The sequence below is a fragment of the Echinops telfairi genome, unplaced genomic scaffold, assembly GCF_000313985.2.
Source record: "Echinops telfairi isolate 266 unplaced genomic scaffold, ASM31398v2 ScPeMD7_2;HRSCAF=8, whole genome shotgun sequence".
In the NCBI taxonomy this organism is placed as follows: Eukaryota; Metazoa; Chordata; class Mammalia; order Afrosoricida; family Tenrecidae; genus Echinops; species Echinops telfairi.
The window spans coordinates 12,582,662-12,599,043 of NW_022103898.1; the positions used below are offsets into that span (position 1 = coordinate 12,582,662).

Below are 16,382 nucleotides of genomic sequence, written 5' to 3' on the forward strand. Positions count from 1 at the left end.
GGGGGTTTTCACCTCTTGTGTAAGAGCAAAAGGAGTTTCTCTTTTGTAGAACGTCTGCTTCAATAGTCGGGGGAAGCCCCGGATGCTGTTTGTGCTGGGGATAGAATTCTGGGGCTGCGGCTCCCCCTCGACCTCCCCACCTCCCCCTACCGCCCACGAAGCTGCTTGCCCGCAGCTCTGGAGCTGCTGGGTGCCCTTTGGGGGAGAGGAGCTAATGAAGAGAAGTGTGGGGATTAGGACAAATGGCAGGAAAGGTCCCAAAGGGTGAGCTCGGGCCAATCTCAGCAGCACACAGGCTGGGTGGGGTGGGGGGCTGGCACTGGGGGAGGGGAAGTGCCCGGAATGAGATGGATGCCACTGGCAACAAGCCTATGGTGTGGGGAGATCAGCTCGTGCCCCCTAGGCTGGAAGGCAGTCTCTGAAAAGAGAGGGGCGGGAAAACCTCCAGTCCACCAGCTGTGGCCCTGGCTCATGGCTCAGGCCCGGCTGGGCCTGGATCTACCTCTATTTACCTGACGGGTCTTGAGCACAGTACCCAGCTCCCGGGCCTCAGTTTCCCTGTCCATGGAGCAGAGCTGCTGAGCCCACTACACACCCAGAGGGGCGAGGCCCGGGGACTAAGTGAGCTGGAAGCACCCAGCCCCGGGAGACCAGTGGAAACCGGCCGTCGTCTGGCCCATAGGGACCCCTGGCGATCTCTGAGTCAGAGGAGGGCGGTGCTCTTAGGGGTTTCGAAGGCATAACCCTACGTGGTGACGTGTCTAACAGTGGTCATTATTCATGGTCAAAAGCAAAGTCCGGGTGACAGCGTAGCGAGCGTGAGAGAGAGAAGCCTTGCCTGGACCTGGGATAGACGTGGCCGGCCGATGCCCAAGCCACAGACAGACAGAGAGCAAGACCTCGACAGAACGTCCTCGGCCATGGGGGTGGGGGGTGGGGGGGGAACCGAACGTGAGGACCCCCTGGAGGACCCAGGACCCAGGTCACCGGGTATCCGAGGTCTTCAGGGACCAAAGAACATGGTAAGAAAGGATCTGTACTTCAGGAAGTGGGGTGCTGTCGGGGAACAAGGGACAGTTGTGTATTCCCAGGGCCCAGTGTTGGGTGGCCGGCTAATGGCTTCCTCATTGCTCCCTGGCTACTCCGGTGACAACACCGAGGACAACATTCTGCCACTGTTTCAACATCAAGAGCCACTCCCCGCCCTCAGTCCTGCGGTGATCACGGCTGATTCCTTAGGCAATGGGCTTCCCCTCCCCCTGGCCCCTGGTCCCTCTGCTGCAGGAACACCCACCCACCTTGTTGAAGGCCCCCTCTCCCCCTGTTCACACTCCTCCCCAAGCCACCTTGGTAAGACATTCTGGGAACAGCCCCTGGGTCCCTGACGCTTGCCTGTGAAGTCTGTAATGTTCAAACAGCAGCCCGCAGGGCCCGGGGGATGGGTCCCGGGAACCAGCCGCTGCGCTGACATGTCGCCATGAGAGGACTGGAGAAAGACAGACAGACAGACAGACAGACAGACAGACAGACAGACAGACAGACGGCCCTACCTCCGAGTTGCAGGGTCCAGGGGAGCAGGAGCAATCCCAGGAGCCAGGAGGTCATGAAGGGGCGGACGTGCTCGGGGAGCCCCAGGGGACCCACCACCACAGAAGCCAACTCTCCTTATGGGAATGGCCGGGCTCTGTCCTTCCTTCCTCTTCTGTTCCAAGGCGTCTCGCAGCCCCAGCAGTTCCCCTTCTGGTCCTCTAGGCTCCTCCCCAATGCACAAAGGGGCCCTCGGATCTCTTAGACCTCCTCTAACTCACCCCTGCCCAGCACCTGGCAGGTTGGGGGTGGGGGGGACTGAGGCCCAGGCCCCTAGGACAGCCCACCTGGATGAGTGCTAGCCCAGCCAGGGCTCCTGATTCCTGGCTGCTCAGAGGACTTGGCGCCAGAGAAGAGATGTCCAGAGGTGACTCAAGCTCTGCTGGTCTCCTCATTCCGAAGCTCTTTGAGAATGGCTGTGTTCACCCAGACTTCCCCGGACAATGTGTTTCTCAGGAAGCGGGTGTCTAGAGGGGAGGCGGAGACTGGCTAGGGGAGAAAGAAAGAGGTTGATGGGCAGCCGGCTGGGCATTAGCCACCAAGGGTCACCATGCCCCACCCCATCCTGTGGAGGCTCAGGAGAGGCTCCACTCCCCCATCTCGCATGCAGCTTCCCCACACCATCCCCTCTCACCCCTCACCCAGTGAGATACAACTAGCTATGTCACCGTCCTGGCCCAACCTCCCTTTTAGAAGTTCTGACCAGGGAGCTCTTTGTTCTGAGCAGTTCTCTTCCCACTGGGCTGCATATCCCCCTCCATGCCCACCCCCAAGCCCCCTCCTCACACACACCCAGCCCAGCATCTAACCAGCACCTGGTTGAGGAGGAGTGGGGGCTGACGGTGCAGAAACTCAGGTACTGGCTGGTTGGACTGATTGAACTGTGCCCCCACAGTGGGATGGCTAAGTCCTGATCAGAAGGCACCTGTGGGTGGGACCTTACGTAGACTCAGTTTTTGTGGACCTAATCCGTGCGTGACACGGCTGCTGGGTGGCTCCTCAGAGAGACAGGGAGGGCAGCCGTGTGACAGCAGAGACCCAGGTGCCGCCACAAGCCAAGGCATGTCTGAGGGCCCACAGCTGGAGACAAGAAGCCCTCGGGGTTCCCAAGCATGGCAGCACCGCACAGGGTTTCTCTATGCCCAGTGGACAGCCTCCTCTTTCTTCCTGGCACCGCTGGGGGTGGGTGCAGACCACTGACCCTGTGGTTAGCAGCCCTGCTCGTAACCCACCGCACCACCGCACCACCGGGGGTCTTCCAAAAACTAAACCCCACCAAACTCACCACCAGTGAGTCCATGCTGACTCCCAGCTGCCCTGCAGGACAGGGTAGAACTGCCCTTGTGGGTTTCTGAGACGGGAACTCTCTAGGGGAGTAGAAAGCCTGTCTTTCTCCCTTGGGTGGCAGTTTCAAAGCGCCGACCTTGTGGTTAGCTGCCCAAGGTGTAAGCCAGGGCTCCTTACAGACTCAGAAACACACAGGTCTGGCTGCTGTGAGTTAGGCGGGGCCTGCCGGCAGTGGGTTTAGTTTGAAGCTCCCTGGCCTGTGGCCCCTGGTTACGACAGTCCTAGGAAGCGTGTCCAGTGCTGTCTCGCTCTCCTTCTCGGAGTGCCCACTGACCCGAGAGCAGCGGTGTGCTTATCCTAAGTTCACAAGAAAGAAATGACAGCCCCAGGCGGCAGCGAAGCATTGCCCAAGTTCAAGGTGGCAGGTGGGTGAGGACCGGCGCAGGCCCTGCGATGCTGAACCTTTGTCCTCAGCACCAGGCCTCCTCAGGTGGCCTGGGTGCCCTGCCTGCGGCTAAGAGCTGGTCACAGCAGGGCCCAGTGTGAGTTCCTGGCCCTAATCCAGCGCTCTCTAGACTGTCTTCTGTTTGAACAACAGGAGCGGCTTCCCAGCCCCCCCGGGGAGGCCCCAGCCTGGCTCAGGACACCCACCAGGTGAGGAAGACAGATGAGCGGAAGACAGTCCCCACGGGGGTGATGGTGGGGGCAGGGGCGCCTGCGGTCCCAACGGTGGATCCATCACATTGATGCACGATCGCAGATGTCACCGCGAGACACGGATAATCTGCTTCACGCTGTTCCCGAGATCCTGGGGGCCGCAGGTTGTGTAAGCATCTCGATGCTATGGTGACAGGCGTCGCATTGATGCTCAGCGCTCCGCTCCAAAGGAGCCTGGGGAGGCATCGGTCTGCGCTTCCGCAGCCCCCATCGCCTTGGGGTCAGGACAGCCACCTGAGCATGAGCATGTAAGCTTTCCCTCCGGCCCGGCCGCCAGCTCCTCGCTGTCCACCTGCCTGCTGGCGCTGCCCTCACTAGACGACAACCAGCTTCTGAGCTGCCCACCCACAGTGCTCTCTACACTCCAGCCCTGCAGGACCAGAGCCCCCCCACTCTGCTCCCTCTTGGGACTCACTCCCTTCTGTGCTTCCTGTGCACAGAGTCAGCATGGGGCTGTGTCCGCTCACATTGCCAAGTGAAGGGATGGGTGGCTGGGGAGTGAATGGATGGATTGGTGGGTGGCTCAGTGGGTGGGTGGATGAATAGGGGGATGGCTGGTGGGTGGCTCAGTCGGTGGGTGGGTGGACTCATGAACAGAGGGACAGATGGGTGGTTGCATGAGTGAGTGGGTGGCTGGGTATAAGGTGGAGCTGGGGGGCTGCCCTTTCAGGCTCGTGGGAAGATGGGCACTTCCCACTTCACTTAGCAAGTGGCCAGCTCTCAGCAGGCCTTTGTGGGAGGTGGGGCTGGGGGGAGGGGGTGGGAGGAGGACTGCAGGGCCTGGAGCAGGGTGAGACTAGCTAGAGTAGAGGGGGTAGGGTGGGGGGTGCTGGGTTCTTCTGAAGCATCTGGAGTCCCTGAGACCACATGGCCTCAGGGAGAGGCAGGGCAGCTCTCAGCAGGGAGCCCAGAAGCTTCACAATTGGGGCTTCCAGTCTGGCCCCAATTAAGCCCACCCCCAACCAGGACAATGGAAAGGAAGCCACAAGCATTCCCCACTCCCACTATTGTCTCATCCATTCCAACTGACCTTGACCCTCAAGGACTGGGCAGGGAGTTTCCAAGGTTGTGCATCTTTATAGGAACTGCGGTCAGCCTCATCATTCTCCTGAAGAATAGCTGGTGGGTTTGAACCAAGACCTTCCAGTTAGCAGCCCCAGGCTTACCCTGCCCTGCCACCTGGGTACCTGACAGTGCCTCCAGAAACCTCCTTTTCACTCAGCAGCCGACCTCCTTTCTGGCCAGGGCTTCAGCCCCACAGCTGGGGGCAGCGCCCCTGCTGCCCTTGGACCTGCCTGCTGTCCTTACTCAGCATCTTCCCAGGACTACGCATAAGTGAACCGAAAGCCAGAAGGCCAAGGAGGGGCAGAAGGAGCGGGCTCTGCTAGCCTTGCCGACGCCTCCTAGTCACTTGCTCACTTCCACTCAGCCGTCTGTCTGTCCACCTGTCCACCCATCTGTCCATTCAACCACACAGCCAACCATCTACCGCCTACTCATCATCTATCCATCTGCTTGCCCATCCTCCCACCCACCCACCCATTTGTACCTTCATCCATGCACCCATCTATCCATTTAAATGCTGCCCAGTGTGCTCTCATGGGGGAGGGACACAGACCCACAGGCCAAGTGCCTGCGAGGTGGCTACAGAGCCGTCATTAGGGTCCCAGGTGGCTGGGCCTTCTGGGTGGTTCCTCTTGAAGCAGCAATGTGCCTGCACGGGAAGCAGAAGTACCGGAAAGGGGGCCACACTCTTCCCTCTCCCCGATGAGGAAAGTCACTTCCTTCTTCCCCGAAGACCCCAGCCCCAAGAGGGGACTTCCCACTAGCCTATGACTGACCACCTGCATTTATTTCTCCCCCTCCTGTCCTTCCTCATGGTCCTCACTATCAAGGCCACCAGGTCAATAGATTCTTGGTTCCTTCTATCTTCCCTTGAGGAGTCTCCCTATTAGGGAAGGTCTCAGTGGTGTGTGTGTGTGTGTGTGTGTGTGTGTGTGTGTGTGTGTGTGTCCCTTGCCTCTAGCAGCATTCAGGTTTCCCCCTGGATTCCCACAGGTGAGTGGACATGAGGTCAATGGTGGATCAGCAGCTAAACAGAGGTCGGCTTCCTTTCTCAAGAGGGAATGAGTTCTCCATCACTGGAGGTAAGCAAGTCTGGAAGACATCTGCCCTGCAAGCTGCCCCACATCTGCTCAGTGCCAGACACTGTTCTAAAGGCTTTTCTTGTATGGACGGTGCAACCCCACAGAAACTGTGTATGGGCAGGTGTTACCAGGGCCCCTACTTTATAGATGAGTGAACTGCATGTCACACACACAGCACAGTCAGCAGTGTGAATGGGGGTGTGAACTCCTGAGGCTGGCCCTGTGCCAGCTGTCCTGCAATTCACTGGGTCCTTCCTCCAGGGCTGGGGGCTGGTCGTGACCCTCACTTTCCAGTGTGGGTGAAAAGCGAGTCGATGACACACTCACATACACAGAGGGGAATCAGAGGGGCCTTGGGGCGGGAGTCCCGGGCCTTTTCAGCTGGTTACTTGCCCAGAACAAGACTCAAGGAGGCCTGGGGGCACACTGGCTAAGGGCTTGGCCGATAGTCCAGCCAGTGGCTCTGAAGAGCAAAGAGCTGGTGAGAGGCTCCTGTGAGCCCCACAGCCCAGGAAACCCTGCAGTCACCTCTCGGGTCATCACAAGCAGGGCTGGACCCCACGCCCCTGACAAGAGGCAAGCCCTGTCTGCTCCACTCTGTTGGCGGCTGGGGGACATGGCAGGGGGCTCAGGTCCTCCTCCCCAGCTCCTGCCATGCTGAAGATTGATCCTGAAGACCTGGACAGGGGGAGGAGAGCAACAGAAAACAAGGGGACACACCCTTTTCAAGTGACACCTATTCTATGTCCCCCAGGAGCCAGGACCTGGTTAAAAAAAAATTAACAAACCCAGTGCCATGGAATCCATTCTGATTCATAGTGGCCCTCCCTCTCTCGGACTTCTGAGGCTGTAAATCTTACTGTGAGCAGACAGCCTCAACTTTCTCTCAAGTAGTAGTTCGTGGGCTTGAACTGCCAACCACACAGCAGTCTAACACATACCCAACAGGACCACCACAGCTCCCAAGGCCTTGCTAGGCTCTGGCACTTGACATAACTGCCTCCCTGGGAGAAGACCCGCCAAGAGGGTGACGGTCTGGGGGACAGGTGCCAGTGGAAGGTCCGGCACTGAGGGTGGCCTTTCCAGTGGGTTGGTTCTGGCTGTCCCATGCCAGTGGCGCCACCTGGTGGCAGATGTGGGAATGTTCCCACCTGAGATGTCTCCATCTCCATCTCTCCTTCCTCCATCTCTCCCTTCTTCCTCCTTCATCCCTCTCTTCTTCCTCCTCTGGGGCCACACCACCAAGGTCAGGCTGGGGACTTGAGTAGCACTGTGTAAGGGTAACGGGGGTGGGAGGGTGGGGTGCGGGGCTGAGGGGAGAGAGCCAGGTAGAAGCAGGACTGTGGGGCAGAGCTGGCTGTAAGGACACTCGTGTCCCACCCAGCCCTTAATCTGGGTGTGCGCCGTCTACCCCACACGTGCAGAACAAGCCCACTAAGCAAACGACGGAATAAACCCACATCAGTGTCCCCCCAGCAGGATGGCAGCTGGGGACAAGCCCAGGCTGCAGGGACCAGGAGGAGGCCCAATTGAAGGTGCACCTCAAGGCTACTTTCCAGTCGGCCCCCCCTCCCCTCGCCCCTCCCCTCGCTTCCCTTGAGCCTGTTCCAAGAAGCCTCCCGGCTTGGAACACCATCAGTGGGCTGTTAGCCACCAGGCAAAGCCGTCCCCGGGCTAGGCGGGCGCCCCATAGCGAGCTCAGCCAATTAAGGAAGCAATTAGCTTCCCAGGAGGCCACTCCGTGCACTGTCACCCCCAGGGGCCTAAGGGGCGCAAGTCTCTGTCTCCAGTGAGTAGCGAGGAGGGGGCGGAGAAGCCGCTGATTATGCAGATTCCCGGCCTCCACCCGGGGCCCGGAGCTTGGCTCTCACACTTGAAAAGCCGCTCCTGACGCCCCTCCCAAGGCAGACGCTCTCCCCGCAGCCCCACTAGGTAGAGGTGGATCGCCAGGGGGGCCTCTCTGAAGATGGAAGCCCTTCCAGGACTCTGATCCTCCCCTCTCCTTTCCCTCTCCCTCTCCCTCCGTCCTTCTTCCACCTGTCCGCCCCCACCCATCTCATCTCCCTCCTCCTCCCTTTCCCCCTCTCCGGGATCCGCGAAAGGTCGGAGGAAGGAGCCCTGCTCCCTGAGGTGGGTGGTACGGTCTGGCCTCCCAACCTGGAGCCTCTGATTGGAAGTTGCATTCGAAGTCGCCCAGGGGCCTGGGGGAAGGGGAAGCGGGGGCAGTTTGCTCATCCGCAAAATGGCGTGAAGCGCTCGCTTCCTCCTCCCTCTGCCGAGCCAGGCCCGGGAGTGGCGAGCGGCTGATTGGCAGGCAGCAGTTCGGGCTCCAGCCTTCACCGCGGCGTCTTCTCCGGTGTGGTCCCTGGGGTGGGGTGGGGGATGGGGGGATAGGGTGGTGCAGTCCAGCCAGGGGGAAGATGGGGCTAAGGATGAGGACATTTGTGTGGGGTGAGCGTCAGGGAAGGATCCAGAAGGGTGGGCCATGGTGGGGGAGGGGGGAGAAAAGGACTTCCAGGGTCCCACCCCCTCCACTTGCCAGGTGGATAGCTCCTCGGGGAGCTAAGTGGGCGGGGCCCTGCTGGGGTTTAAGCGCAGGACATGAGGAAGTGGGGGTGGGGACAGCAGGGGCTTCTGCCAGGGACTCTTCCTCAACCCCCATGCCAGCCTGCTGGCCTCCTCCTTCGGGAAAACAGCCCCCTGTCCTGACCCTTCCCACCCAAGCCTCAGCCCCTGTGCCCAGCCCTCTCATCCCCACAGTGGTCCCGGAGTGCCCTCTGATGATCCACAGGAACTGAGGTTCGTTCATTCGTTTATTCATTCATTCATTCACCAAACCTCTCCACAACACTGAGCTGCCCCATGCCTGGTGCCCACCATCTCAGGCAGTGCCTGGCACCCAAGAATCCAACTGGAAACTCAATTGGAGCCCAGCGCCAAGGGGCCACTGCCCAGATAAGGTTGAGCTGGCCAAAGGAGCCAGGGCTCAGTAAGAAGCTTCCAGAAGTAGACCCACCGGAGAGGGCTGGGAATTCGGAGGGGCCTAGAGGAGTCCGACTGGACACACCCTGTCATGCCCTCTGCCTCTCTCTCCAGCCTCAACATTCGATGAATAAAACCATTTATTTTGTCTTTTCAAAAAAAAATGACTGGTGTTGCAACTGGCATTGATTTCTCCCCGCTGCCTCTCAGTGAACGTGTACTGATTTCCAGGTGCCCTCGGGAGCTCTGCGCTCCCTGGAAGCAGACATCATTTACCAGCGGCTTCAGCTGCTAGGGGCCTGCTGCAAGCTCATTTGGAAGTTAAAGAGTCTCCCAGCCTCCCTGGACCTGGACTCCCGTGCACTCGGCTGCTGCCAGGCCAACAGAGTGACACGAACCACCGTCCAGCCTTCGTGGGGTGCGTGCGAAGTGTCATCAGTGTCGCTAAATCATTCCGTGAAAAATGTTAAATCAGTTAATGTGATGGCATACACATTTATACCGTCGTTGGAAAAAGAAAATGAAGCCAGTCCCCTGAGTAGTGGAGACCCCTGAATCACTGCTTCTCGACTTTTCCAGCAGGTCACGGTGGGCTGAGAGGGTCCCTAGGGCCCTGGATGTGACCGTGTTCACTCCCCCACCCCAACCTTCACCCCACCCCCAAGGGCAAAGGAAAGGGTTCCAGGCTTTTCTCCCAACAGCCTGGCTGGGAGCCAATGCTGCCCTGAGTCGTCATCGCCTCGCTGGGCCACAGTGGTCATAACTCTTCCTTTCTGGACTCGCAGCCGGCTGACCTCTGTCAGCACCTCCGGGAAGATGAGACCCCACAGTGGGAAGTGGCTGCCCCTGAGCTGTCAGCATGGGACCCAGGAAGCTGCGGCGGACATGGCCCTCTGTGACTTAGCCCTGGGCCCCAGGGACCAGGCAGTGTCCCTCAGTCCTGCAGGACCCCACCCTCTCGGGGCGTTGGACCGGGTGAGCGCAGGGAGGGCAGGGAGGCCTGGGCCAGCTGTCTCCGCACACTTTTGAATCCCCATTTTCCAGACGAGGAAACTGAGGGCCAGAGAAGGGTGTTCTGGGTTAACCTTTAGGGGCACTGAATGCGTGGTAGGATGGGGGCTCTGCTGTCCCTCTTAATGTTCCACCTGCGGCAGCCCCCTTAAGCCAGGGGAGAGAGCATTTCCATCTTTCCAGGTGCACAGGCGCATAGGGCTCCACACGCCTGCCTGGGCGGAGGTGGGTGCCCAGCCCAATCCCTTGATAGAGGTGAAGGGCTCCCTGGGAAACCCTAACCAAAGTGCGTGGATGGGGTCTGCAGAAAGTGGGTGGGGGAGCCTGAGGAGGCAGGCCCCTCCCAGCGCGGGGAGGCCTGGCTGACAAGTGAATGATCAAACCAGGGGGGAGGTCCCCTCTGCCCGTCAGTTCCACGGGGCTTAGCGGGCGCCCGGGCCCAGGCCCCCCAGTGCTAACTAAGCCCTGAGGACACAAGGCGGTGCCGGACCAGCGCCCCTCTCTGAGCCAGGGGCGGAGGGAGGGGTGTGTGGGTGTGTGCAGGGCGGGGCAGCCGGGACCGAAGACGGGGGCGGGGCGAGGGCGGGGCTGCCGATGCGGATCCAGGGTGGGATGTGGCCGACAAGAAGGGCGGGGCGACAGTGGGGGAGGGGTCAGGGACGGAAGGACTGGCGGAGGAGGGGCCTCCAGGACCTGCTCTCCCCTCCCCCTCTCCTAGAGCCCTGTCCAGCCCCTCCACCATGCCCCATTGCTTGTACTCCCCCAGTGGCGGGAAGTTCTCCACCTCACCTAGCAGCTCCGAGGGGTGTTCTCTCTTTGGTCCTCCCAGGTCCCCAAGCCTGGATTCTTCTTGAGGCGCCCGCCCCTTCCCCAGACATCGTGCCCCTCCCCCAACCAGGCTCCTAGACCAGCGGTTCTCAGCCTTCTCATGCCGCAACCCTTTCATACAGTTCCTCATGTTGTGGTGGACGCCCCCCAACCATAAAATGATTGTCGTTGCTGCTTCATCACTGTCATTTTGCTACTGTTAAGAATCGTCATGTAAATATCTGACAGGCAGGATGTATTTTCATTGTTACAAATGGAACATAATTAAAGCAGAGTGATGAATCACAAAACAATATGTAATTAGACATTGTGAAATATTTATTTGTAATTACAAATAAATGAAATTTTGGCTTAAAGCATGATGTAGCATGGGTAACAGTTTTCATGCCAGGTACTCGTATGTGGGCGTATCTGCATGTGGGCCGACCCTCGGATAGAGGAGCATTGTCTAGGTTCCTAAGACCATCCTAAATATGAATTTTCCGTTGGTCTTAGGTGACCCCTGTAAAAGGGTCGTTTGACCCCCAAAGGGGTCTCTACCCACAGGTTGAGAACCGCTGTCCTAGACTCTTCACAATGGAAGGCTCCCCACCCCCACCCATAGGCCCCTGGGACACACATGACTGTCCCACTACACCAGAGGCCAGTGGGATCACAGACCCTTCCTTCTTCTGGAAAAATACCTCCCCCCCAACCCCATGAGTTTCCTGAGCCCCCCCATTTACCGTGGAGGCCCCTGACCAGCCCTGGATTCACATTCTGGGGCCACTCTGAGAGGACCTTCCCCCCACTATCTGGCCCCTCCTGGTGGTAATGCTGAGGTGTGCTGGATACTCCCCACACTTCAGGGGGGGAGTGTCCCTACACATGCCAGTCCCTCCCTGCCCCCACCCTTACCCCGGCTTTAGAAAAAGAGCCCCCTGGGGGCTGGGGTGCACTGTGGGTGAGCCTCCAGAGCAGGACAATGATCGACAGCCGGGTGATGGGACGGGCTCAGGGGTCCCTCCCTGGGAGGGTCTCCTGTCATCCATTTTTAGGCAGCCCCCATTTTGTGGTGATGGTTGGCTGCTCCCAAGTCAGGCCCAGGCTCCTGGCTCCCCAGGTGGCCTGGAATGGGGGCCATCCCCAGGATTCCTTGTAGATCAGATAGCTGTGATTTTAGGATTTTCATCCGCTGATCTCAGAAGTTGATTGAAAGACCTCTGAGCATGGTAGCGACATGCACCCCTCCCCTGACAGACGGATAGTGTGTGTGTGTGTGTGTGTGTGTGTGTGTGTGTGTTCAGTCCATGGGGACTGAAGCAGTGTCTCCTCCCACATGGAAGTTGGGAACTCCACCACAGAGCTCCCTGTGGGTTGCATGAACTCCCATGACAGATGACCACAGACTAACCAAAGCACCACACCCTTGCCCTCCAGTTGACTCGCACCAGTTCCACTGCACAGAGTCAACTGGCCCCACAGGGTTTCTGTAATCTTTGCAAATGCAGACTGCCTCCTCTTTCCCTGGCCTCCTCTGGAGGGGAGAGAAGCTCTGTGGACAGGCCAGGAGTGTTTGGAAATGATTCTTGGGCGGCTGCTAACTGAAAGGTCGATGGTTTAAGTCCCCCAGGAGCCCAGTTGAGGGGCGGGGGGAGGTGAGCTCCTATCTGTTCAGACACAAGCAAGGCGTGATATTCCTGAATCAGGACTGCAGCCTGGGACACCAAACTAGGCTGTGCATCTCTGGTGAGCGGGGCTCCCAGAATCCCCATCGCCTAAGCCGGGAGCCTCCAGGCTTGGCCCTGCTGGTGCCACACTAGCCTCTAGGCTCCCAGAAGGAGCAATCCTCCGGAGGCCTGATTTCTTATCCCTCTCAGTTTGATGGCAGACTGGAGACTCCGCCTCCAGCTGTCAAGAAGTCCAGCCCACACTTTGCCTCCAACTCCACTAGGCAGCTCCAGCTCCTCTTCAACGACATCAAAAGTCTGTTTGATCAGCTTTTCATCCATTTTCCTAAAATGCAGCGATGTGGGGATGTTCTGAATCTTGCAGACCCATGTCTGCTGTATCCTGGTGTGGCCTCTGCAGCCTCGCCCTCCATCACCAGGCTCTCTCGAGCAGAGGGTGAGGGTCAGGCTCACAGCTCTTGATAGGTTACTGGTGCTGACAGAAGCTGGTACCCTGGAGGGTGGCAGGAAAGGGAGGGAAGGGATAGGTGTGTGTGTGTGTGTGGGGGGGGTTGAGGGTGTGTGTGGGAGTTGAGGTGGTGAAGCAAGTGGCACCTGTTCCCTGACCTTGCCAAATGCAGCGAGGGTCTCTCTTCAGCTTCCTGGGGCAGAGGTGGGGGTGCGGGTGGGCAGGAGATGCCCATGAGTGTAGTAGCAAACCCCACATTAACCAAGAGATATCTCAACCATCTTCTTTCTCCCTTGAGCCCTTCACAAGAGCCCTGAGGGGCAGGCAGGTCCTGACCAGAGAAGGCGAGTCCAGGTGTCACCAGGGCTGCAGATTGCTCAAGTGACCAGAAAGACCAGGGGTGGTGGGGACTTGCAGGTTTCAGGGCCAGGGAGCCTGGACACTGGCAGGCAGGGCTGTAGGGGGAAGGGAGGCCCTGGCCCAAGACTTAAGTGGAAGCCCTGACACCCAAGGGTGCATGTTAGGGGTTGAACTGTGGGCCCCCCCTCAAAATAATAAAAAGGCATGTTGGAATCTTAAGCCCTATATATGAGTACCTGTGGATCTGCTGGAATAGAATCCCATTCCAGAATGTTCTGTTCATAAGGCTGAGCTGGTGCCTGGTGGGCCCTAACCACTTCTGAGTCCTAAAAGCTGCAGATTAGACATCGGGTTTGGTAGGAGGTTTGGGGTCTGGGAAGGCTCATACTTGCTTCCTGTAGGAATGAATGGAAATTGCTTCTTCCTTTATACCATTTTGGCTCATGAAAGGTTCCATGGGGATGCTCTACTGTTGGGTAAGTTAGACTGGGTTCTCTTGAGAAGCCAGACAGTGACATTGATGTTGTTGTCAAATGCTGGCGAGTCAGTTCTGACCCACAGCCGCTCTGTGTACAACAAAACGAAACACTGCCCTGTCCTGCGCCATCTCCTCATTGTTCTTCTGTCGGAACCCATGGCTGCAGCCGTGGGGTCCAGCCATTGCATCAAGGCCCTTCCTCTTTTTCGCTGCCCCTCCACGTTACTAAGCCTGCCGTCCCTCGGTTGACACAATGTCCATACAAGCGAGACAGCCTCGCCATCTTGATTCTAAGAAGCGTTCTGGCCATGTTTCTTCCAAGTCAGCTCGGTGTGTTCTTTGAGCAGTCCGTGGTACTTTCAATAGTCTTCTCCAGCTCCAGCGTTTTCTTGAGCCTTCCTTATTCCATGCCCCATTTTTGCGTGCCTATGAAGGGATGGAAAATACCGTGGCTTCGGTCAGGCTGGCCTTAGTCCTTAAAATAACATTCTCACCTTTCAGCACTCTAAAGAGGTCTTGTGCAGCCGATTTACCCAGTGCAGTGCATCCTTCGATCTCTTGACTGCGGCTTCCACGAGCATGGATTGTCGACCCAAGCAAGACAAAAACCCTTGACTTTCAGTCTTTCCTCAGTTTACCATGATGTTACCTACGGGCCGAATTGTGAGGATCTAGGTTTTCTTTACATTGAGTTAGAACCCATACCGATGGCTACAACCCTCGATCTTCATCAGCAAGTGCTTCAAGTGCGCCTCACGGTGAACAAGCAAGGTTGTGTCATCTGCATATCACAGGTTGTGAGTGAGCCTCCTCCGGTCCTGATGCCGCCTTCTTCTTCCTGCAATCCAACTTCACAATTACACCCTTAGCACACAGATTGAGTCAGTGTGGTGAGAGGATACAGCCCTGACGCACAGTTTTCCTGATTTCAAACCACGCAGGATCCCCTTGCTCTGTGTGCATGAGCACCACAACGTGTCCTGGAATTCCCATTTTTCTCAAGGCTTCCCAGGGTTTGCTGTGATCCTCACAGCTGAATGCCTTTGCCCGGTCATATACTTTGCTCACTGCCATCGAATCAGTTCTGACTCATGGGGACTCTACAGGAGAGGGTAGAACTGGCCCTGTGGGTTTCTGAGTCTGTTCACTGTTGGTGGTAGTAAACACTTGGTGAAATACCTGGTGGTTTCAAAGGACTGACCTGGGAGTGAGCAGCCCAGCTCATAACCCCTACATGACCAGGGCTCCCTGTGGGTAATCAAGTGACACTTAAACGGGTATGTGTACCGAAAGAGAATGAGATCAAGGAAGGGCTCACAGAGTTGAAGAAGCAGGTAAGTCCAAGATGGTTTCAGTCAGTCTGTGGGTCAAATGGTAAGCCAGAGTCTCCTCCTGCTGCCTCGTGTAACTGTGGAGGCTGATAACCAGAAAGCAGGAAGACCACAGGCTGGTCGATACCAAAATCCAATCCGAGGTCGGCAGTCTGTTGATGGCTCACAGGATAGGGCAGGCAATATGGCAGGAGGCCGGCAAGTCAGGTGCAGGACCCAGGTGCACAGGAGTGAAGCGTGCTTAAAAAGCAGTAGGCCACACCCCTTAGGGATCATTCTTCCAATTGCATGAAGGCTGTAACCTAATCCAGGATGCTCCACCACACCAAAGATGCTGGGCGCTCACAGAATTGATAAGGTTACTTTAGATGCCAGCAGGGAGCTGATAGCATTGTGGGGACTACAGCCAAACCACTAAGACCCTGGCCTAGTCAAGTTGGCACAAAACCGCACTATCACGTGGGGGTGGGGGGAAGAAAAGGCCCGGAACGGGGGGAAAACCAACCCCAAAAAACCCGGACAGTGAGGAAGAAGGCCAAACAGAACAGGGAGACGCTCCAGCTCCAGCCCCAGCCAGGGTTGGTGGGGGTCAGAGAGAAATCAAAGTTCAGAAGCTACAACAATCCAAAGATCGAGAAAGAAAGACTAACCCACTTTAATTCCCGAAGTCCCCTTCCCCGAAAGGCGTCTACACAGCAGGGTCACCTCTAGCCCTTGCTCACTCTTGGGACTCTCCAATGTGCGTAAGCCATGGAGCAGAGGTGGGAATCGTCAAGTCAGCCAACACCACACGCCTCGCCCAAGAGAAGTCCTTCCAGCCGCCACATTCAGCTCAGCTCAGCTCCCTGCCAGCATGTCAATGTTGACTCATAGCGACCCTACAGGACAGGTAGAACTGCCCCCTCTGAGCATCGGAGACTGTAACTCTTAACGGGAGTAGAAAGCCCCATTTTCCTCCCAGCCATCACATTTAGGGTGAGTTAATTCAATATCGGACGGAGGATAATGCTCTAAACATCCAAGTGGCCCTAGGCAAAAAAAAGTACCCAACCTTTGCCATAGTTATAGGCGGTGGCATCTGGGCTGGGTGTGCCCACTGAGCTCGAAGCCACTGGTGATGCAAACAGTTAAGCCGATGGACCGCTAACCAGAAGGGTGATGTCTCACACCCACCCAAGTACCTTGAAAGTAAGGTCTGGCCATCTGATTCTGATTAACAACTCATTCCAGGCACTGAACAGGGTGCTCAGAACCTGGACCTCAGCTCCCCTTGTCTCATCCTACCTGCAGAACCATAGAGCTGCTCAGTGCATTGGGCTGGCCTGGGGGGCTCAGTGTGGGAAAGTGAGCCCAGAGGGTCAGATAAGTCAGGAGAGGTGCCAGGTGCCGCTGCAGCCCTGCTCAGCACCCCCAGGGGAGAACCAGGAAGAATCCGAAGTGGGGAGACTGTGACTGCCAAGACCCTTGATTGTCTCGGCTTGACTTCCAGACAATTCTCTGTTGATGTACTGTTGTATTCTCTTTGGAATAATCTTC

The 16,382-nt window shown here is 57.6% G+C and overlaps 1 protein-coding gene across 2 annotated transcripts in view; it reads right to left on the bottom strand.

Moving 5' to 3' along the window:
* The window catches only part of NFAM1 (NFAT activating protein with ITAM motif 1), a 171,150-nt gene that overhangs the window by 45,628 nt on the left and 109,140 nt on the right, over positions 1 to 16,382 (bottom strand). Inside the window, exon 1 of one of the 2 annotated variants that reach the window (XM_004700695.3) lies at positions 1,875 to 1,942. The exons of the other annotated variant lie outside the window; for it this stretch is intronic. The gene's annotated coding sequence lies outside the window, so the exon portion shown is untranslated. Of the gene's footprint in view, positions 1 to 1,874; positions 1,943 to 16,382 lie in introns of those variants that run through there. 2 annotated transcript variants of the gene reach the window in all.